Below are 22,945 nucleotides of genomic sequence, written 5' to 3'. Positions count from 1 at the left end.
CATTTCTTCTAATCCTGTTGGCCAGAACTAGGTTACATAATCCATCCTTGCCTTCAGGGAGACCAAGAAAGTGACTATCACACACAAGGGCTCTCAGAAAGGATCTGGGTGGCAGAGGCTTTGCGTAGGCAGCCTATGGGGTCTGCCAGCAATATGGCAAGGTAGTTACAATGTGGGCTCTGGGGCCAAAATTCCTAGGTTTGAATTCTGGTTCATCCATTTCCAAACTGTGTGATTTTCAATATTATTTAACCTCTTGCAGTTTCGGGCCTCCCTGGTGGCTCAGACAGTAGAGTCTGCCTGCAATGTGGGAGACCTGGGTCCAGTCCCTGCTTTGGGAAGAACCCCTGGAGGAAGGCCTGGCAAACCACTCCAGTATTCTTGCTTAGAGAATCCCTGGACAGAGGAGGCTGGCGGGCAGTTCAATTTATTCACCTGTATTTATGGGGATAAAATAGTGTCTACCTTAATTAATTAAGAGTTATTGCTTATAAAAAATTTGCTTAAACTTTATATAGTGAAATGCTGCATTATTTGATTAACTGCATTAAAATTTTGAATTTCTTTGAATCTTTACAGAATTAGAACTGGGTACATCAAATTTTGAGAGATGCAGAACACATTAGAATGGCATGTGAAATTATATTAATTCAATGGTAAGGGTGTCTATAACTGATTAATAGCTGTATTAGATTCAGAGTAAAGTTCATAGTATTTTATTTGCTATCCTGCATCTCCCATAGTAGCAGAAGTTGAATAGTTGGCCATGGGTAAAAAGGAAATACATATTCATTTACTGTCCCTGAGTTAGAAGCTAGAATCTTTCCTTAATTCCTCTACTTCATATGATAATGTATTTGTGTGTATTCATAAACATATCGGAGAAGGCAATGGCACCCCATTCCAGTACTCTTGCCTGGAAAATCCCATGGACGGAGAAGCGTGGTGGGCTGCAGTCCATAGGGTCGCACAGAGTTGGACATGACTGAGCGACTTCCCTTTCACTTTTCACTTTCATGCATTGGAGAAGGAAATGGCAACCCACTCCAGTGTTCTTGCCTGGAGAATCCCAGGGACGGCGGAGCCTGCTGGGCTACCACCTATGGGGTCGCACAGAGTCAGACACGATTGAAGCAACTTAGCTGCAGCAGCAGCAGCATAAACATATAATATACAAATGCAATAGTGCAACTCTTCCTTTAAGATTGGAAGAATTACACTCTAATGAAACTATAAGATGTCACAAAAAAGTATCAAATTCATCTCTGCTCTTGAATTGCATATGATCTAGTTGAAGAGTCAAATTCACCATGAAGCTAAATAAACAGGGCTAAATACTGTTGCACTGAATATGGTTGTGAGTGTTAAGGAGACAGAGATTAGGGTGTACTGCTGCTGCTGCTAAGTCGCTTCAGTCATGTCCGATTCTGTGCGACCCCATAGACGGCAGCCCACCAGGCTCCCTGTCCCTGGGATTCTCCAGGCAAAAACACTGGAGTGGGTTGCCATTTCCTTCTCCAATGCATGAAAGTGAAAAGTGAAAGTGAAGTCACTCAGTCCTGTCCGAATCTTTGCGACCCCATGAACTGCAGCCTACCAGGCTCCTCCAGCTGCAGTCCATGGGATTTTCCAGGCAAGAGTACTGGAGTGGGTTGCCAGTGCCTTCTCCAGGGTGTACTAAGAGCAGTATATAAGAATCAGGAGGTGATGGAGCTCAAATGGCTCCTCTGATGGAAAAGATTAAAGATGAAAAGCCCCAGGCCATGATAAAGGATGGTTGGGTGAATTGGCTAGTTGGATAAATGTACAAATAAAGTGGAATATTTATTTTGAAAAGAATTGGATTAATATTTACTGAGTTCCTACTATGTGCTAAGCCAGAGTTACATGATAAAAATGAAGAATCCAGTAAGAAATGGTCCCTATACTCAGGCAATTGGATTGAATGGCTATGATGTTGGGTTAAGAGAGGCAGAGAGAGATAAAAAATAGTATTTGGATTAGTCAATAAGTCCCATTCTTTGTTATTCACTGACATTTAGGAATTAAGAGTCCTCTAAAATCATTATTCATATAGCATGTTTACATTGATATCCTTTTCCCTAATATAGAGTAAAATAGAATAATCACATCAAATATATTTTGAAAGAGCATAAAAATAAAACAAATATGAGAGTTTATTTTATGTTTCTTCCAAAATAACATGTATCATATTTATGATAATAATATTGATAATGAACATTTACTGGACATCCCCAGTAGCTAAGTGCTTTAAAGGTACTAATTCATTTTAACTTCATGATCTTAAGAGGTAGGAATTCTAATACTTTCAATTAATCAGTAAGGAAACTGAGGCCTGGAAATGTTACATAATTCACCTAAGATTATAGAGCTGATTATCAGTAGAATCAATCTGTGAACAGTTGGGTTTCAGAGACTGTCCTTTTAACCACTATTCCATATTTGATTTATGAAAAAATTTAAAATGAACATAGAATAAAAGTATTGAAACTTTTCCAATATATCATTCATCCTAAAACTTTACAGTAAGACAATTAATATATTGTTGTATTGTTGTTCTTCAGTAATGAATTTTCTTCTTTGTTCACAAAAAACATTGTTTTTAAATTTTCAAATTCCTACTAAGATATTTTCCAAGTATGCCTAAAATGTGTGTCCAAATTCTGATTTTCAAAGGTGAGTATATATTAAAGAATACTGTGGCTTTTGCTTTTTATTTAGTGTTATCAAGGATAACAGAATCAGTTTTATTGTAAATACAATGTGTGAAGAAAGATGTTCAACATCAATGCTCCAGTCATTCAGCCTGACATTTCTCTGTGAAGTGGGCAGAAAATTAAATTGCCTCAAATTAGAGGAGAAAATCACACACCACAAAAAGTAACATGTCCAATGACAGTTGAGGTCATGCTTCCACTGCAATATGTGTGAATTTTACTATATTAGTTTCACTGATGGTAATGGAAATTGTGCAGTCGCCCCTCTTAATGTGCTCTGAATTGTTACCCATTAACATCCTCAAAATATCAAATTTTTCCTGGCATTTTATGTTGGTTTTAGAGTATCACATTGTTATTATGTATTCGTTTGAAAAGTTAAAGCTAACTTCATTATGTTTCTTTAGTTTTAATTTTTTCAGCTGTTCTCACCCAATCTTCCCCATCCCAGACCAATGATCAGATATCCTGGATTTTTACTCTTTTGAACTTCCCTGGGTTATAAAATAAGCACTGGAAACTGGAATTCATTAGTCATTTTTTTAGAGTCCAGATTTTTATAGCAAGCATTTTTATGAGACTATTTTGAGATCCCGGTGTATTCTGCTGGGATCCTTACAGAGGGTAAGATATGAAAATGGCAAGTCTAGGCAAGAACTAAGTCAATATATTGCCTTTATGAAAATTAGTAAATGGTGTTTCATACCTAGGATAGAAACTGCTGCATGTTAGATGTCTAATAAGATTAGAGAGCTTAGATTTAAGCTCTAACTTGCCCTCTGGCGAGAAGAAGATGGAAGAGGTAGGAGGGATGGCCTTTGTGAAGTAAGTTTCAATATCACTCACTGTGAAGCAGGAAGGACAAAGTTAAGGGGAAATAATGCATATAAAGCAAGTAGCAAGACTGCCTGGCATGTGTAGGCATTCAATGAATATGAATTGCCTTGGGAATTCAAAAGGAAGGTGAAATCTCTTTGAACTAAGAATTGAGGTGATTTCATTAACGCATCGTGAGTTAGCTATGAAGACATTTCAAACCAAGGAAACAGCATGAATAAGGAATGAAGGCAAGCGAAGTTCAAGAGCATATCTCATCTTGAAGGATAGTAAAGCTCTCTTACTGAAGGTTCAGAAATAGGTGAGGCATTTTTGTTTGTCACTATGACTTGAGAGGTGATGTTGGTGTTAACAGCACTAAAGCTAAGCAGGTTTATATATATATAAATATAACTATATATATATATATATATAGGTGATCAATCGTGTCCGACTCTTTGTGACCCCAAGGACTTTAGTCCGCCAGGCTCTTCTGTCCATGGGGATTCCCTGGGCAAGAATACTGGCGTGCGTTGCCATGCCCTCCTTCAAAGGATCTTCCCAACCCAGCGATTGAACACAGGTCTCCCACATTGCAGGTGGATTCTTTACCCTCTGAGGCACCAGTGAAGCCCATGAATACTAGAGTGGGTAGCCTATACCTTCTCCAGGGCATCTTCCTAACCTAGGAGTCAAACCAGGGTCTCTTGCATTGCAGGCAGATTCTTTACCAGCTGAGCTTCCAGGGAAGCCCAAAGAGGTTAAAAGCCCAAGGAGGCTAAAGGCTCTTTAATTAGTGCTCCACAACAAAACACTCCTACAAGAATACCAAAGCAATCTATCTGAGAAAAGCTGAAGGATACAGTCTATGAAAAGAAGCAACAAAAGACGAAGTTGGAAAGTGGGCTCCAACATCACACTGGACACCAGATGCCACAGAAATAAGTGTGCCTCAATTGGTAGACAATGGGATGTTTTTAAAAGATTTGTAATGGAGGAAAGATACAGTGAGTCTTTATAAGTACTGAGAATAATATTGGATTACTGGAGTGGATAGCCGTTCCCTTATCCAGAGGATTTTCCCAACCCAGGGATCGAATCCAGGTCTCCCTCATTGCAGATGGATTCTTTACCAGCAGAGCCACTGGGGAGGCTCACTGAGAATAAGGAATATCACAATTCAACAAGACTTTGGCCCTTATTGGCAAGGTGAGTTGGGGAAAAACTGCCCATAGGCAGGTGTCAGGTAGAGTTTATAGGCACTGAGAAGGGATAGGAGAGAAGTGATGCAAAGCCAGTTTCTCCAAGGAAAGAGGCTATGGCTCTAATCTTACTCATATCCCTTTCCTCCATAGGAAAACTCTTTTTTTTCCCCCCCCATTTGGAAATCGTTAACCAGTGAGATATTCAAGTTTTTCTGAGTGCTTAGGACCTGAAAGGGGAGGAAAATTCTATCAATCTTTCAAAGCCAGAATTTCTTCTCCCCTACTCTGGTCTGTCACAGTAACATTGCCTTGAGGGAGATAGCGGGAAAGCAAGCGTCAAAAATGCAATTTCAGCAGAACATCTTACCCTGATTAGCAGTTAAAAGCAAGCACAGGAGCTGCTGCTCTGGGGCTACACACCTGAGGTTGTCTGTCAGACCTAACACAGTTCCAGTGCTTCATGACTAAGAGCTACTAGCCCAGAAAAACTTGGATATGACAGAGTGAGTCACAGAAACACATAAGCATGCACGTCTCTGCATACACACTCTTGTACACACTCCTTTCTCAGAACAAAATAATGGCAACCGGTTAATAATCATGAAAACATTTCTGGACCTTAAATTACTTCTTTTACTTTGTCTTTAAAAATTCACATAGCTTAAGATGGTTTGTTCCTGTCTGTTTTAACACAAAAGGTGGAAATGATGGACAAGCACGGCCAACCGCACTGGCCAGCACTGTACAGAGGAACCGCTGGCTAAGTAGAGTCTGCTGCTGGAACCAGTCACAAAGCCATTTTGTGTTCTTAAAAATGTTCTGCGACTTCTTAGATAAATCTCTATAAAAATTACTCGCTGTGTGTCATGTTAAAAACGCCCAGCAATTAATTCCTTTCCAACTATATAAACCGTGATGTTCAATAGGTTAATTACATGTTGCTTCAAAATGGATTTGCTATTTTCTTCTTACACTCTACCAACTTTTAGGTTCCCACTTTCTTTTTTTTTTTGCATAGCATTTGGTATTTTAGATTCTGTAATGTAATAAGGAAACTTATTACTTTCCTTCTCAATTAAAGAAAGTTTTAATTATTTAATGCAATAAAAGAAGGAGTTGAGTTTGTAACTCTTGGTTCTATATCAAGAGTTGCAAAGACAAATCCACAAATTTAAGATAATAGGTTTCAGAAGGGACTGCAGTTGACTAGGAAGAGCACACCGGCCTACAGGCATTCACATTCAATGTTATTAACCATGACCATGCAGGAGGTACACAGTGTAAATGCTGGCTGCATTAAACTCTTGGACTGCAAGCCTGAGATCTCCCTTCCTTCAACTCTTTTAGTGCTAATGGGGCCTCCACATAGCACAGTGCATGGAAGAGTCTCTTTGTTGATAGGCAGTGTCCCTGACACTGGAACTTCTGAACTTCCTCTGTGGAATCAGGAGAAGAGCTGTGGTATGCAGTCTCTGTTTGGATCAGAAGAAAGTATATGCCAGGGTCTGTGGTACTTTTTATCAGAATTGGGCCTTGTCTTTGATTCTAAATGGGTTTTTTCCCATTCAGTTAACCAAAGGGAAAAGATAAGAAGTGGAAAATAGGAAGAACTTGCTTGGATATGATCTGACTGCCAACCTGCTGCGTTGTGCATGCTTAGTTGCTAATTCGTGTGCAGCTCTTTGTGACCGTGAACGCGCCTCCCCCCCCCCCCCCCCCACGCCAGGCTCCTCTGTCCATGGGATTCCCCAGCAAGAATACTGGGCTGGGTTGCCATTTCCTTCTCCAGGGTATCTTCCTGACCCAAGGTTCGAACCCAAGTCTCCTGGCAGGTGGATCTTTACCATAAGCCACCAGGGAAGCCCCAACTTGCTGGCAGTTTACACAAATTCACATCAATAGCTGTAAAGAAATTTACAGCCATGGGCAGAGTGTGGTAACCATAAGTTTTGAGCACATATATTATTTTCTGATAAGCTTATTCCTTGAAGCACCATGATATTTCCCTAGTTGATTTTAGTTCTGTAACTAGTCATTTGTTAAACTCACTATACTCACTCAGCAATTAGTTGTTGTGCAACTAAGATAACAGGTTGCAGTCAAAGATGGAGAAGTTTCATCTTCCAACTAGGTATAGGAAAATGGTCCCCAGCTTTTTTTGCACCAGGGACTGGTTTCATGGAAGACAATTTTTCCATGGACTGGGGGTGGGGGTAGGTTTTGGGATAATTCAAGTACAAAACATTTGTTGTGCACTTTATTTCTAATCTAATGCCATTGCTATTAGGACCTGGAGGTACTGGTCTGCAGCCCGGAGGTTGAAGACCCCTGGCAGGATAATTACATGCTGTATAAAAGACAATTTTTCTGTTCCATTTTCTCTGGGTTTCCTGTTAGATACCCATTTATTTTTACAAGTAATTTATTGTTTTACAGACTATTATAGAGTTCATGTTCACTCTACATAAAGTAAAAGTAAACAAAGCTCATCCTGCCATTTGTTCACAGAATTAAAAGTTAACCCCTACTTTGATAAACAAGCCTCAAAACCAAAGAGCTATTTCCTGAAGAACAAAGTGAATAGGATGTGCCAATTGTTGTGCAACAAACAAAAGAAATATGTATTAAGTTTCTACCATGTTCCACATACATACCTTTGATGTTAATCATAATATTAAATTTCACACTAATTTCATTCTAACAGGTTTTAGGCATATTTTATTAAAATAGGTGAGTAATCTGTGTAGCAGAAAAGTTACATAGCTTGGACACAATTTCACACAGTTTCAAAGAAAAGACTCAAGGATTCCCATGCAGGTCTCTCAGGTACTATGGAGCATTTTTAAATTTCAAAATATCTATAAAATTATCCTTCCCCTAATTCTGCCTTTCCAAAACTAGGCAAATGTGCCTTGTACATTTGATGTACCTTGTCTTCCATGAAATCACTAGCTGTAGTATAATGTGAGGTGCTCTTGCATTCTTTTACTTCCATGCAGCCATCAGTGTGGGCACTGGAAGATGAATCAATAGCATAAATGTTCTGCCTACTTTTCACTGAACTGAAGGATTACTATAGTCACAGGAAAAGGATACCCTCAAACTTGGAGCACTTTTGGTTACCTGCTAATTGAAAATCTGTCCTTCATTATTTCTTTTTTTTTTTCAAAGACAGAATAATTAGACGTATCTTCAGAGAAGAACAATCCTAAAAAGATGTAACCCAGAAAGCTCACTGGGATCACAGAAACTCTGAGATTCAACAAATATTTCTGCACTCATTTCAGGAGGAGGCTTATATGAGCACAGTTCAGTGTGTCAGAAGTCAGGTAGGGATCTGGTTATACAGGAAACTCTGGAAGTGCCCCTCTCTGGGAAAAATATGAATGAAAATAAATGAGACGTAGAAATGCTAAGTACACATTTTAGGTTAACTACTCTCCTTTCAAGATATTTTGTTAGTATTTTGTTACCTGTTTTTATTCCCTCAGTTTCTGTACAGCAAAGTGAATTCAGAAACCTACAAGTAACTAAAGAAAACCTTGTTTTATACCTGGCTGAATAAAATGAAATAAATTCTTGCATTTCTGAAAATTGTTCACCATCTCTCATCTGAAATCACTAGCCATCTGTTTTAATTTTGTAAAAAGCCTCACCTAAAAGTCAAAGATTAAATTATATTGTATTCCTGTTATTCTTCCTTCCCTGGAACATGAGTATAAAGTATAATCTTTGTTTTCAACAATTTTTTTAAGGAGGAATGACCAAAATCACAGAACTAGCTTAAGAATTTCTTTTTCTATACTCGATGAACATAATTCTATATTGAAAGTAAACAGGATTTCAGGAATCCTAGAATTCAATTACAATTTGGTATGATTTATCTGATGACATATCAAGTGGAATTCCTCACTATCCAACACTCAACACGTCTACAGGAGATTTAAAAATAATGTTTCATAATGATGAAGGCATCACTATACAATCCCTATGCCTTCTGAACCTTTGAAGATTGGATTATATTTAAAAGAGTTTGAATTATGAATGTTATTTGTGCCATTCTAACGTCTGGATTCAGTAGAGATTCCCAGAGGGAAACAAAAACACCCTGACATCACACACACATTCCTTCTTGGCATGGTAGCAAGCAAGACAGAACACAGAAGAGGCTACGTAGGAATTAAGTACCTTCAAATCTCATGAGAAGGTTTATGTTTTCCCTAAAAATCAGTATATAGGAAATACCTGGTGAACCAATGAGGAAGGTAAATTTTTATGGTATAATTTCAGGAGAGAGCTTGTGGGGAACACAGATGCATGTATAAACCAAGATTATAAATTCTGAAGAGGAGACTTTGTCATTAATTTTATACCCAGGTCTACCATGCTGACCAACCCAAAACAGGGATTCAATTAATATTTAGTATTTACCTGGTAATGATGTGTAAATGATTATTGAACTGATGCTGAAGAATGGCAAATCAAGTATTTCTCAGAATTCACATTAATGTGTCTACTTTTATAGATCAAAGATGCAGCTAAGTTTGGAACTCAATTATTCTTCCGAAAACTACTATTTTGATTACATGTTTCAAAATAAAGCACTATCTGAAGATCCTCTGACTCAAAACCAATTTAAATCCTATTGTAACTGGTTGACTCTAGATTCTGAGAAAAATCTATTTCAGTTATTTCCTTAAATATGGCACCTACAACATATATTTGAAGAACAGTACACTCTAATTTCTCCTAAAAGGCAATTCAAAGTTCAGTGTTTTTCAAAACATTATGTTTGCTTTCTTAATTAAGTGGAGACTTGATTCTCTCAGCCCAACAGTTCATATACGGAACAAAGCAGCATCAGGCATGGCTATTCCACCATCGACCTTCTTGAACCAAAACCCAGACACCCTGAACAAAATTTAAATTTCTAGATCAATGTTCTGACCTGAATAAGAAGGTTAATAAATATCTGTGAATTGAATACTGCATGAATATTATGGGGGAAAATCTCCTTAAAACAATATAATATGGTTTATAATTTCAGTAACTGTATATAAATAAACTGAAAATGAATAAAAACAATTTATGTCAGGTTACATGTACACAATAAAATCTGATTTTTAATGATACACATATCAAGGCAGACAGAGAGATGTCCTACAAGATCACTTCTTAGTCTCAAAATGTATTTTTTAATGTAGGACTTTATGATTTCAAGGTATTTTAGATTTAATTGGACTTGCTGCTGCTACTGCTGCTAAGTCACTTCAGTTGTGTCCGACTCTGTGTGACCCCATAGACAGCACCCCACCAGTCTCCTCCATCCCTGGGATTCTCTAGGCAAGAACACTGGAGTGGGTTGCCATTTCCTTCTCCAATGCATGAAAGTGAAAAGTGAAAGGGAAGTTGCTCAGTCGTGTCTGACTCCGTGACCCCATGGACTGCAGGCCATCAGGCTCTCCCGTCCATGGGATTTTCCAGGCAAGAGTACTGGAGTGGGGTGCCATTGCCTTCTCCGTAATTGGACTTAGTTAATTCTTAAAATGCATCTTTAAAAAAATAGAATAAATAAAATAAAATGCATCTTACATGGTTTTATTACTATTTTGATCATGAAGTCACCATGATAAAAATAAACTGCTCTTAGTACCTATTAAGTTCTTCCCTAAAGGTCTAAATATTCATCTACATTCATCCACACCTCTTCTTTCCTTTCCTTCCTACTTTCTTCCTCCATGACTTCCTTTCTTCCTTCTCCTGTCTTTTATTTCTTGCCTTCCTCCCTTATCTATATTATGTAAATATTATACTTTGTGTTAATGTCTTTATCTTTGACAAACATTATTCGAATTGATCTATATGAAAGATTTTATTTAAAGCCGAACAAACCAAAAATAATGCCTAGTTGTGGATGTGACAGGTGATGGAAGTAAAGTCTGATGTTGTAAAGAACAATATTGCATAGGAACTTGGAATGTTAGGTCCATGAATCAAGGTAATTTGGAAGTGGTCAAAGAGGAGATGGCCAGAGTAAACATCCACATTTTAGGAGTCAGTGAACTAAAATGGACCAGAATGGGCAAATTTAATTCAGATGACCCTTATCTCTGTTACTGTCGGCAAGAATCCCTTAGAAGAAATTGAGTAGCCCTTATAGTCAACAAAAGAGTCTGAAATGCAGTACTTGGGTACAGTCTCAAATACAACAAAATGATCTCTGTTCATTTCCAAGGCCAACCATTCAATATCAGTAATCCAAGTCTAGGCCCCAGTCACTAAAGCTGAAGAAGCTGAAGTTGAACAGTTCTATGAAAACCTAAAAGAACTTCTAGAACTAACAGCAAAAAAGGATATCCTTTTCATCAAAAGGGACTGGAATGTAAAAGTAGGAGGTCAAGAGATATCTGGAGTAACAGGGAAGTTTGGCCTTGGAGTACAGAATGAAGCAGACCAAAGGCTAACAGAGTTTTGCCAAGAAAACACACTGGTCAAAGCAAACACCCTCTTCCAACAATACAATAGGTGACGCTACACATGGACATCACCAGATGGCCAATATTGAAATCAGACTGACTATATGCTTTGTAGCTGAAGATGGAGAAGCTCTATATAGTCAGCAAAAATAAGATCAGAGGTGACTGTGGCCCATATCATGAACTCCTTGCAAAATTCGTATTTAAATTGAAGAAAGAAGAGAAAACCACTAACCATTCAGGTATGACCTAAATCAAATCCCTTCGATTATACAGAGGAAGTGATAAATACATTCAAGGAATTAGACCTGATAGAGTGCCTGAAGAACTATCAACAGAAGTTCATACACTGTACAGGAGGCCATGATCAAAACTATCCCTAAGAAGAAATGCAAAAAGGTAAAACGGTTGTCTGAGGAGGCCTTACAAACAGCTGAGAAAAGAAGAGAAGCAAAAGGCAAAAGAGAAAAGGAAAGATATACCCATCTGAATGCAGAGTTCCAAAGAATAGCAAAGAGAGTTAAGAAAGCCTTCCTAAGTGATCAGTACAAAGAAATAGAGGAAAACAATAGAATGGGAAAGATTAGAGATTTCTTCAAGAAAATTAGAGATATCAAGGGAACATTTCTTGCTAAGATGGGCACAATAAAGGAGAGAAATAGTATGGACCTAACAGAAGCAGAAGATACTAAGAAGAGGTGGCAGGAATACACAGAAAAACTATAAAAAAAAGATCTTCATGACCCAGATAACCAGGATGGTGCAATCACTCATCTAGAGCCAGACATCCTGGAGTGAGAAGTCAAATGGACCTTAGGAAGCATCACTAAGAACAAAGCTATTGGAGGTAATGGAATTTCAGCTGAGTTATTTCAATTTCTAAAAGATGATCCTGTTAAAGTGCTGTACTTAATATGCCAGCAAATTTGGAAAACTCAGAAGTGGCCACAGGACTGAAAAAGGTCAGTTTTCACTCCAATCCCAAAGAAAAGCAATGCCAAAGAATGTTCAAACTGTCACACAGATGCACTCATCTCACACTCTAGCAAAGTAATGCTCAAATTGTCCAAGCTAGGCTTCAACAGTACATGAACTATGAAATTCCAGATGTTCAAGGTGGATTTAGAAAAGGCACAGAAACCAGATATCAAGCTGCCAACACCTGCTGGATCATAGAAAAAGCAAGAGAATTCCATAAAAACATCTACTTCTTCTTCATTGACTACGCAAAAGCCTTTGACAGTGTGGATCACAACAAACTGTGGAAAATTCTTCAAGAGATGGGAAGACCAGACCACCTTACCCGCCTCCTGAGAAATCTGTATGCAGGTCAAGAAGCAACAGTTAGAACCAGACATGGAACAATGAACTAGCTCCAAACTGGGAAAGAAGTACGCCAAGACTATATTGTCACCCTAGCCCCATTCCTTCGACCTCTGCTGCCGCGGCCGCCGCCACCTCCCTGGAAGAAAGGAAGCAGGAGAGGAGCCCACGTCTCCTGTCACCCAAGTCCTCCAGCTGCGCTGCCACGAAGAGTGCAAGATGTTCGCCTGTGCCAAGCTTGGCTGCACCCCAGCTCTGTCTGATCAGAGCTGGATCCACAGTTGCATACAGACCAATTTCTGCATCAGTGTTATCTCGACCAGAGACTAGGACTGGAGAGGGCTCTATGGTATTTAATGGCACCCAGAATGGTTTGTCTAAGTTAATCCAAAGGGAATTTCAGACCACTGTGGTCAACAGAGATATTGATACTGCAGCCAAATTTATCAGCACAGGTGCTGCCACAGTAGGAGTGGCTGGTTCTGGTGCTGGTATTGGAACAGTCTTTGGCAGTCTCATCATTGGTTATGCCAGAAACCCTTCACTGAAGCAGCAGCTGTTCTCATATGCTATCCTGGGATTTGCCTTGTCGGAAGCTATGGGTCTCTTTTGTTTGATGGTTGCTTTCTTGATTTTGTTTGCCATGTAACAGAAATTACTGCTTGAAATGTTGGCATTCATATTAATGACAGATATAATTCTGTGTATCTTACAGTGACTCTGAAAACTGTAGTGTTGGTGTAATGGAAATGTATGTTATTTCCAAAGTCATTTCATTAAAGATGAAAACTTAAAAAAAAAAAGACTATATTGTCACCCTGCTTATTTAACTTATATGCAGAGTATATCGTTAGAAGGACTGATGCAGAAGCTGAAACTTTGGCCACCTGATGCAAAGAACTGACTCATTGGAAAAGACTTTGATGCTGGGAAAGATTAAAGGCAGGAAGAGAAGGGGACAAGAGAGGATGAGATGGTTGGATGGCATCACTGACTTGATAGACATGCGTTAGAGCAAGCTTCGGGAGTTGGTGATGGACAGGAAAGCCTGGCGTGCTGCAGTCCATGGGGTCGCAAAGACATGACTGAGTGACTGAACTGAATTGAACTCAACAGTATGTAAAATGCCAGGCTGGATGATGCACAGGCTGGAATCAAGATTGCTGGGAGAAAATCAATAACCTCAGATATTCAGATGACACTACTCTTATGGAAGAAACTGACGAAGAACTAAAGAGCCTCTTGATGAAAGTGAAAGAGGAGAGTGAAAAAACTAGCTTAAAGCTCAACATTCAAAAAACAATGATCATGGCATCTGGTCCCATCACTTCATGGCAAATAGATGGGGAAACAATGGAAATAGTGACAGACTTTATTTTGGGGGGCTCCAAAATAACTGCAGATGGTGACAGCAGCCATAAAATTAAAAGACACTTGCTCTTTGGAAGAAAAGCTATGACCAACCCAGACAACATATTAAAAAGCAGAGACATTACTTTACTGGCAAAGGTCCATATAGTCAAAGGTATGGTTTTTCGAGTAGTCATGTGTGGATGTGAGAGTTGGACCTTAAGGAAAGTTGAGTGCCAAAGAATTAATGCTTTTGAACTGTGGTGCTGGAGAAGACTCTTGAGAGTCCCTTAGACAAAGATTAAACCAGTCAGTCCTAAAAGAAACCAGTCCTGAATATCATTGGAGGCACTGATGCTAAAGCTGAAGCTCCAATACTTTGGCCTCCTGATGCGAAGAACTGACTCATTGGAAAAGACCCTAATGCTAGGGTTTGAAGATTGAAGACAGAAGAAGAGGAAGACGGAGGATGAGATGGTTGGATGGCATCACCGACTCGATGGACAGGAGGCTGAGCAAGCTCCTGGAGTTGGTGATGGACAGGGAAGCCTGGCGTGCTGCAGTCCGTGGGATCGCAAATATTTGTACATGACTGAGTGACTGAACTGACTGAAATTGAACACATTTTTATCAAGTGGATACACTAAGAGTACTAACAATGAGCATAAGATGTTCTAGGAGAGCATAAGGAAATTGTTCCACCACTATGACCAACTCATGATGACATCTAGATTGAATTTTTTACTTATATCTATAAGACTGTGGGTACTAAATTAAGCACTTGACCTCTGCTGCCACAAATCCCAAATTGTTCCTGGAGAAAATGAGGCTGCCTGTGGACACTTTTGATTGGAGGTGGACTGGTCCTCAAGTCCCTTCAGCTTCATAATAAGTTGCCAAGCTGCTCATCTGACTTCCAAAATAAATACCTTACCTTGTATGATCATTAAAAGTCAAATCTTTCAGACTTTTACTATGAAGCACAATCCATAATCCCTACTCTTCAAATTCTAATTCATCAAGTCAGAGAAGTGATTTTTAGGAAATATTATCTAAGAGGCATGTATCCCTAAAGGCACTCCAAACTTTATTACTGGATAAAGTTGGATCACATTTGTTAGCCATTCAGAATCTGACAACACAGACCTGAAGTCTAATGTGATGGCTTCAGTTTGTTTCCAGTGGTTAGTACAAAAAACCAATAGTTTCAAATCTAGAAACATATTCTCTGTATGTTCAGTATCTGATAAGAAACAGGTAAAACAAATTACTATACTGTTCAGTGGCATATATGTAAATACATAATACAGGTTTATCTGATTACTTGAAAATTAGCTCTAGAAGGTTAGAATATTATCATATTACCAACATGACTTTTTGTACTTTTTTTTTTTTAATCTTATGCTCCTTCCCCTAATTCAGGTAGTTAGAATATTTCATTCTCATTGTATCAATTAGTGACCAACATGCCAGAAATAAAATTAGATAAAACATAGCCATAGGATTTTGAGTTTCAAAACCCAAACAATTTGGAAGAGTGCAGAATGTGTAGATGAAAGCTGTTCTTCCTATGTTAGCTCCCTCTCCATGGCAAAATTCCATAGGCTAGGAAGAAAAACAAAGTGAGAGGCAAAAAAGAAGAGTCTAGATATCACTGAGACATCGCTGAGAAAGGATGTTTGCTTTATCAATGTCCATGGAATAAATCCAGTGTTGAGAGAATAATGACAAAAACTTCAGATGAATCAGGACTCTGTAAAAGCAAGACTTGAGTAGGCATAGGCTAAGAGCAGCTCACAGAGTTGTCCTTAGTGTAGGGCAGGACAGGAGAAGCAAAATTTCTCCAGTGAAAGATGCACAGAGAGCCAGCAGACTGAATGTGTCCTTGGAATGAGGACAAGGAGGCTGCAGTGGCAACCTGCAAGGACCAGTGACCACAGACCAGACTGAAAGAAGGACGTCTCAGCAGGTGCCAGCAGGGATAGTTGATGACACAGAGGGCCAGATGGCCCCCCACCTGGCAATTTGTAGACACAGTCCTGGAGGAGAGTAGGTGAAAGCTGATTGAGATTGAGTTTCTGCCACTTGATGGAACTGGGGCCCAGAATACAAATTAAGTTCAGCTAGAGAAAAATATAGAAAACTGTTTCTTGCATACTTCAACACCTGAGCTTGTACACTGAGATTTCTTTCCGTTACAAGTCTATAAATGACTCATAGGACAACTCTTATTAATCAAATATTGCATTCTAATTACTGTATTAACATAATCCACCTAATTATTTTATTTATCTCCTACTCTATATTTCCTAACTAAACTACATATCATCATTATTTTATTTATAGACTACCCTTCATTCCTGAATCACTGTACATATTAATATCTACCATGAGAATATTTGTCTACTCTACCCTGGGTTTCCTCTCTATTTGTTTTTTTGTACTCCCCTTAAGCTTGTCAACAGTGATGACAGCCAATTTTGACTGGAAATACTGTAATCTTTTTATATATAACAACAATAGTTTATCCATCTCAGAAGTATAATAAAATCCAATGGTCTTCCCTTCTTTTATTGTGTCTCTTTTCCTTTTAAGCTCTGTACTTCTCAAGTCTGTAGTCATATTTTAAATTATTATGATCAACATTTCAGCCCTCATACTCTAAGTCCAATTTCCTAACATTTCCATCTGGTTAGACCAAGTATCACATGGCTGAGGATCTAAATTCCAGATCTTAATTTTCCTTAATATAGCACACAGCACCTTCATGGGGCAGCAAAGTCTGCTAAAGAAAGCTGAGAAAACACTTCCATTGCTCAAATATGGAACCAACATACTTCATTGAGAAACGGAAAAATGGGAAAGGGTAGAAATGATGGATTCCACTGAGGCCAGCCATAATGTATACACAAGTGTTATATATTCCAGAAGGAACTATAGTTCAATTTAATTATTTAGATTTCTCCTGAATTCTGTTGTTATTAATATTATTATCATTACTAATGTTCAGTCTAAGGTTAGATTGGTTCTAAATTGTATGACTGCACAATTCATTTTTTACCAAGGTTCTCCATTTATGACAACCATCATTACCTTGTGCTTTATACTATTTTTTGTAAAAATGAGATGATGTCCTTCCTGTACATCCAGTTACTTTCAAAGTTTAAGAAACACAAGCTTTTGAAAACATAATGCAAACTATAAGGAATGGGAAGGTAGACAGTCTAAAATTTATTGTCTCTATATATAAATTTTAATATTCACTACATTATTCATGTTTTCTTCCTACAGCTTTGATGTCAATAGTTTCCTATGATGCAAATACATCTCATTTCTTTTTTCTTAAATTCTGCCACTCCTGTGAGTCTTAAGTAGAAGACAATGTGTCCTCTGACATCTACTAATGGACAATGATTGCAGATGAACGCAGGTGGGAAATGCTATTTCAGGGTAATAGCTCACACCTGGAAAGGTCTATTTTTTTCTCTAAGATCTTTTTACACAGCAGTGAAAATAAACTAATTAGGTCAAAGCATCACATTGGGACCCATGAGCTTTAACAATCTCTCTAGTTTGTGTCCCCACAAGAGGCCACCGTCCAAAGGCAAACAAGCAATAAACTCCAAACCAAAATAGGAGCTCTTGGCTTAACCATTTCTCCTTTTAGTATAGTTTCTCTTTCAGTTCCCTGCATATGAATTCCTGCATGGTTCACAGAAGAGAAAATTGGGATAGGAAAATAAGTAAAATGCAAGAAAGGAAAGAAAAATAAGAAGAAATGGTGTTTCCTAGAACCATAGCCTGTGCTCAGACCCAAGTGCTACAAGGTCCTGCTTATGAGAGAAAGGGCTCACAACCGCGGCTCAGGAGTGTGATTTGTCAGCCTCCCTGGGCTTCAGTGAAAACTTACACTGACAGCACCGAAAGAGATGAAAATTCCAGGCATGGGCACACCTGCTTTTTTTCCCTTTGATAGTTTTTTACCCACTGCACAAAAGGAGAAAAGGAAAAAAGTAAAACTAATAAGAACTTGCTATCTTTTCTCTGGTAGATCCCTCCTGTGGTTTAGTTAAACTCTCCCAGGAAGCTTGACCTCATCACCACCTTTAGGACACAGGTCGGGGATCTGAGGGAGTTGGACCTCCAACAGCACTGGACCCATTTTTAATTGTTTCACCAGTGCTTCTTCTAAATGCAACTGAAGCAAGTCTAGCTTTGATTCACTGGAACCCCTTAACAAATACTTTCTAGCTATTTTTCCCTTACCTAAACTTTGGGCACTTAAATTTTCCATTTGTTTAACAAACAGTTGTTGATCATCTATAACACACCTGCATGACGAAAATGTAAGGAGATGTAAAGACATAACGTTCTAGGCCCTCAACAGTAAGCAAAAGGTATGACACATGCCTACCCTGTATTTAAAAATGAAAGTGTTAGTCACTCAGTCATGTCCAATTCTTTGAGACCCCATGGACTGTAGCCTAACAGGCTCCTCTGTCCATGGGATTCTCCAGGCAAGAATACTGGAGTGGGCTGCCATTCCCTTCTCCAGGAGATCCTCCCAACCCAGGGATCAAACCCAGATCTCCCACATTGCAGGCAGATTCTTTACCATCTGAGCCACCAGAGAAACTCCACCTGTATTTAACCAAAACTTAAAAATGCATTTCTTTTAAAAATATTGTTAAAAGAACATAATTTCTCAGTTATAAAATTATCATAATCTCATCACTTATCTTAACATTTCATGCTTTTTTCAAACTTTGTCTGTTGCATAAACCATCTTATGTTTTAATCCTGTTGTTATACTACAAGTATTACTGCATGTTTGCTCATGGTCTCAATACTGAACTAATTTTGATGATTATAAAATGTCATATTACTTCTACCATTGAGTATTAGTCTATATATATATATTTTAAAATTAATCATTTCATCCAATAGTCATTTATCAAGCATTTACTACATGCCGTCATCATTTCATCCAATACTCATTTATCAAGCATTTACTACATGCCAGGTAATAGTGCTAGCTATCAGGAATACAATGTGTTTTCTATGTTCCAGAGGTAACAAAGTGGGAGACAGACTTATTTATAAACAAGGGATTAAATGCAGTGAGAGATGTGCTCAGAGATCTGCTAGTAGACTGAACCATATTACACTGAGTGTCCTGAGGGCTAAAAATGACCAAATAATAGCTGTCTGAAATAGCTCAAATGAATACAATGTGTATGTAACCCCTGGTGACAGAAGACAGAGTTTCAGAGAAAAGGTAATATTTGAACAGAATTCTGAAGAGATTTGGATTTTACACGGCACACAGACAGGGAGAGCAGTGCGGCTCCGTCTCTTATCTATTTTAATTCAACCAAAGGACATGACACTCTCTGTTCACAATGGCTTAACACTGCCACGACGCTCGACAAGGGGTTACCACCTCTGGTTGCGGGATATGAGTATTTCTGAGAAATGGGAGAGGGACCTCTACAGTTTGAAAAACTTCCAGATAATACTGATTATGATCCTCTTCTCACCCTCAAGTCCCCTTCCTTCATCCTCTTAAAAAGTCAGAGCTGGAGGTATAAGACCCTCCTACCCACCGTATGACTGAAGCTTGGAGGGGGAGTTGGGCAATAGTAAGCGATGGATATGGAAACAGGCAGGATCCAGACTGTGAAAGGCCGTGGATATCGGGTTAGGAAATTTGTCTTTGCAATTGATGGGGAACCACTGGAGGGTTTTGAAGTAGAAAGGTGAAATGACTAAACTGGGACTTAACACGTCTGGGAATAAAGCAGTAGACAGACTAACAAGGAAGAGACCGCAGATGAAACGAACAGTTCTCCAGGACAGAGACAAAGATGGTCAAGCTCAGGCAATGGCAGAGGGCTTATCCTTTTTAAAACTATCCCTATAAAATCAATTATCAGGAATGGTGTTACTTGGCGAAACATTACAACTATTTTCATTTCTCTTAAAAGCTATTTTCAAATTGTTCTCTAAAAATGGAAAGTGTGCACATATACAAGTATCAGTTCAGTTTAGTTCAGTTCAGTCGCTCAGTCGTGTCCGACTCTTTGCAACCCCATGGATCGCAGCACGCCAGGCCTCCCTGTCCATCACCAACTCCCGGAGTTCACTCAGATTCACGTCCATCGAGCCAGTGATGCCATCCAGCCATCTCATCCTCTGTCATCCCCTTCTCCTCCTGTCCCCAATCCCTCCCAGCATCAGAGTCTTTTCCAATGAGTCAACACTTCGCATGAGGTGGCCAAAGTACTGGAGTTTCAGCTTTAGCATCAGTCCTTCCAAAGAAATCCCAGGGCTGATCTCCTTCTGTATATTATATTCACACACACACGCACATATATATATGGTATGAATGATATTCCATTTTAAATGTCTCTACAAAACATTATCCTTGTCTAGCATGGCATTATCCTTGCCATGCGAGACAAGTAAATGTACATTTATGATGTTTCTTCAAGTTATTAAAAACACTGTAGTTTCTATTTCAAGAGGTGTAATAGTTCCAATGGGCATATATAATTGTAAACACACCTGAAGAAATACAGTATGCAATCTGGGCAATCTTTATAGAGGCATTAACATAGTATCAGGATGAATGGAGTAATACAAATCTTGTCGTCTGAGAACTGCTTGAAAGAATTGGTGATATTTACATTAGAGAACAAAATACTAAAAGGATAAGAAATGACTGTCTTTAAATATTTGAAGATCTGTCATAGTGAAAATATTAATGTTTTGATTGATTCAGGAGATGTCTTCTAGGATTCATCTAGGATGAATGAGCATACATTTAGTGGCATTAAATGTAGATTCATCCTGAGGCCATGGGCTTTAGGAATTAGAACTGATCAACAGGGATTTATGTTGTTGAATGAAGTAATACCCTTCCTACCACTGCATCCTAATCTAAGGTCTCAGGAACAGTTGTGAATGGAGGACTGTGTGTGTTGTGTGTGCGTGTTTATGAAAGAGACAGAGAGGGAGCGGTGATTAAAGTGAGAGAAACATAGGGTGATAGGCACCAAACACTGATGATGAGGCTGATTAACCCAGAAACTTTCCTTCCCTCAAAGACTGGACAGTTCTCCTTTCTCATCTGAGAGAGGACTGGATGATGACCCATTTTCTGAGTGCTAAAAAGGCAGAATCCTCAGGGTCTTGTAACCATTCCATACCCACTAACTCTGCTTTCAACAAGCTCACCATGACCAACCCCCTTAACTCCACGGGGAGTACTTTTTTGTCCTTAGCTAGATGTATTCTCTGCAGTAATCGATACTCACCTCTTCCTCCTTAAAACTAGTTTTCCTGGTCCTTCTCCCCCCCAAAATTTCCCCCCTTTTTCCATTGAACTGTAAGCTCAGTAGAAGCATGGACCATGTTTGTTTTGCCTTTTTCAGCGTACCTAGATCTCAGTATAGCACCTCACAAAATGTAGGTCTTCCTTTCATTCTTTACCAGCTCATTCTTCTCTACCTGACCTTTAAATACAAGTATTTCTCAGGCAAATTTTTTTTTTTTAAATCAGTTGCCGATTTCTTCTTACTTGTTCTTTGACTTTGATGAATCATCTTCAGGGTAACCACAAGTTATAAAGTCTCATAGCTAAAGCTATACATGTTAAAGCTGTACATGTTAAACCTTTTGGTCCAAATAACCCTTCAGACACTTAGAAAGTAATGAGAACCCAAAACAGCTTTTGTTTATGTGCATTGTGGTTACAGATATTAATCATGCTAGATATTAAGATTAAAAGTATTGATTCATTAAAAATAAAAGAAAAATTCCATGGGTTATTTATAAAGCATGTTTTTATGATAAATATCTTTGAAAGTAAAAAATCAGTGGGAGAGAGGCATTGTTGTACATTTTGCAAATGTGTGGCTTAATATAGGCAGCTGGATATATGCATTCATTCTCTTATACTCTGTTTTGTTTGAAGTATGTGAAGAAAATCTGGCTTCACAAAAATATATATTTGAGAAAGGGAATAGTAGTTCAACAGCTTTATCAGATAATTATGGATATGCTTCAGTACTAGACCAAAACTTGGGAAGTGGTAGATGCTTAAAAGTTGATTTCAATATGGAATCTGAAAACAGACTGTTATAAACTGAATCATGTCCCTCCAAATTTATGTTTGAAGCACTAACCCCATTGTGACTGTTTTTGGACATAGAGCTTTCAAAGAAGCAACTAAGATTAAATGGGGTTTTAAGTGTAAAGCTCTGCTATAAAGTGAATGGTAACCTTGTAAAAAGGAGAGAGATAACAGGGATGAAAAAGTCCCTGTGAGGACGTAGCAAGAGGATGGCCATCTGCCAGTCAAGGAAAGAAGGCTCAGGAGAAATCAAATCTGCTGGCACCTTGATCTTGGTTGGATAAACAATGGTCAGAACTTTGAGAAAACAAATTCTTGTGGCTTAAGCCATCCTGTTTGTGATATTATGTTATGGCAGCCCTAGCACATGAACACACCCATCAGTGAGATGGACTCTGTAACATTAAAATCCATTGATTCAGCTTTCACTTTGAATGGATCTGTTATCTACATATAAGTTTGTAAAATCATATCTAGGTCATTTGGAAAACATTAATTCATTGAGACAGATTTTCCAAATGTTGACATATTTCATTATACTAAATAAAAAAGTCATACTTAAAAAATATTCCAGTCCCATCAAGAATGTCTTTGTTAGATGTCAATCTTATAGTGACAGACACGAGTTTTTCAACTTTCTGATTTTCACCAGAAAATGTGAATTTTATTATTGATAACAAATATTGTCAGTAGTTTTTCTTCACATGAAGGGTTCATTTTATTCATATTTTGATATGTCAGCCAGACAACCAAATCTGAACAATCACAAGTTTGTCTATCTTGCTCTTTCAGGTAAAGATGAAGCTCTAAGAAAAAATTGTCTAGTTCAGCTCACAACTGAAGACAACCACACAAGTTTGTTTTTTTTCCCCTTCTACCTCCCCTCCCTGAGACAATTCA

The 22,945-nt window shown here is 38.5% G+C and overlaps 1 protein-coding gene and 1 pseudogene across 1 annotated transcript in view; one reads left to right on the top strand and one right to left on the bottom strand.

Moving 5' to 3' along the window:
- The window catches only part of KCND2 (potassium voltage-gated channel subfamily D member 2), a 549,616-nt gene that overhangs the window by 334,718 nt on the left and 191,953 nt on the right, over positions 1 to 22,945 (bottom strand). The window lies entirely within an intron of this gene.
- Positions 12,778 to 13,265, top strand: LOC128046589 (ATP synthase F(0) complex subunit C3, mitochondrial-like; annotated as a pseudogene).

Source organism: Budorcas taxicolor, chromosome 4, assembly GCF_023091745.1.
Source record: "Budorcas taxicolor isolate Tak-1 chromosome 4, Takin1.1, whole genome shotgun sequence".
Classification (NCBI taxonomy): domain Eukaryota; kingdom Metazoa; phylum Chordata; class Mammalia; order Artiodactyla; family Bovidae; genus Budorcas; species Budorcas taxicolor.
This window is presented reverse-complemented; position numbering and strand designations above follow the sequence as displayed.